We start from the raw sequence: 1846 nt of genomic DNA, 5'->3' as shown, positions 1-1846 counted from the left end.
AAGAGAGAAGCAGCAAAAAGACGGTCAATTTTATGGTAGCAGGCTGGGGACTAGGGAAAGGTTGTTTCTGTAATAACAATAAACGTCTACTAAATGCACGAGAACTCTTGGTCATAATTTTTAACTTTACATTCTATATATTTATATTATATGGTGTTTTTAAGTAGAAGAAAAAAGCATAATAGGTACTACAAATCAGATAATATTTGGATAAAATATAACTATTATATAATTATTACTCTACCTGTCTGTTATAGAACTGAGGCCCAATTGGTTAACCAGTTGGTTGGATTTATACACTGGATCAGTACAAGTTAGTGAACTTGTACAACAGTGACACCTGCTATTCATTTTTAAATTGTTTTCCTATTTTTTTAATAACAATATTCCTCTGCTATTGCTAAATGTTCATGAAATACTTTTTTAAAAAAACATAGCCAGCAGCAACGTGGTTTTGGTGTTTTGGGGAATACAAGAGTGGGAGATAGATAATAAGAGAAAATGATAGCAGGTATAGCGGAGGAGTCAGATTGAGTTTAGGTAACCTAGAGCACACTGTCCAATAAAACTTTCTGCAGTGGTGGAATGTTCTAGATCTTCACTGTCTAATATGATAGCCACTAGCCATACATGCCTACTGAATATTTAAAATGTGGTTAGTGAGATTGGGAGATGAATTTTCCATTTTATTTAAATTTAACTGGCTTAAATTTAAATAACCGTATGTAGCTTGTGGCTCTGGTACTGGAGAGCACAGAGCATCTAGAGAAAGCCAGAAACAGTGGGTGAAAAATGAGTAATCAGAAGAATGTTAGCATGTTCTCTGTCATTTAGAAAACTCAGAACTAGTAGAGCAGGCACCGGACTTCTGGAAATCCAATAAAATAGAAGTTTAAAATATTTTATTTGGTTATTTAAGAGAGGGTGACTCTAAAATGTTGAAAGACAAGTAATATATATATTCTATGAACTTAAAGTTGTAAAGTACATGTCTGTGCTTGTGGAAAAGATTGGAAGGATATATATATATCTCAAAATGTTAACTTTGGGTGGTGTGATTACAAATAATTTCTATTTTTCTTTACACTTACTGAATTTCTCCAATTTTCTCCCTGAGCATGTATAAGTTTTTACTTTTGTGTTTGTTAAAAATCTGATTGTTTGTTTGGCTATTTTGAAGTATTAACGACCTCCTTTCCCCACCCCCCACTAATTTCCCCATTTCCTTCCCCACTCAATTGTTCAGGTACCTGAGTGTGACTATGCTTCACTGTTTCTGGGAAGATGTGAGGCTGGTGAGAAAGCAGAAGTTATCTGCAAGATTTCCGGTCTTTTATTTGAGGTGTAAAGGTTTGCAAAACTTTTAAGAGAAATTGGGAGTTTGGATAAAACAGAAAGGGCTCAGTAAGACTTCCTCCAGAGAACAAAATGATTCCTAGGATTTGAGAGAGAGATTGGTGCATTTCAGAGCACCGGGGACCAGGAAGGGCTCTCTGGTAGTGCTGGGTCTACATGATCTTACAGAGAGTAGAATTTACAGGTGCTGAGTTTGCCTGCCTTACAAGAATGTCCCACGTCTCAAGTGTGATATGGAAGGCACAGACACCTGGCAACCCTGAATGTGTCAGTCAGTGGCAAAGAGCATCTTAGTGGTAACCGTAACCTTTGTGGACCAAGGGGCCCAACCCCCTAGACCCTGTGTAAGTCCCTTGGACTTTGATACAGGCTTGGGGTGGGTGTGGAGAGCACAGGAAGGAATGAAATAGAATTTTCTACCATCTGGGCAGGAAGGATTTTAATATTAAAGATTAAAGAAGCACATTTCAAATCCCTGATTATATCAAAT

Source organism: Propithecus coquereli, unplaced genomic scaffold (genome assembly GCF_000956105.1).
Source record: "Propithecus coquereli isolate 6110/MARCELLA unplaced genomic scaffold, Pcoq_1.0 Scaffold135, whole genome shotgun sequence".
NCBI lineage: Eukaryota > Metazoa > Chordata > Mammalia > Primates > Indriidae > Propithecus > Propithecus coquereli.
The sequence above is the reverse complement of the archived record's forward strand: the minus strand, read 5'-3'. Positions refer to the sequence as shown.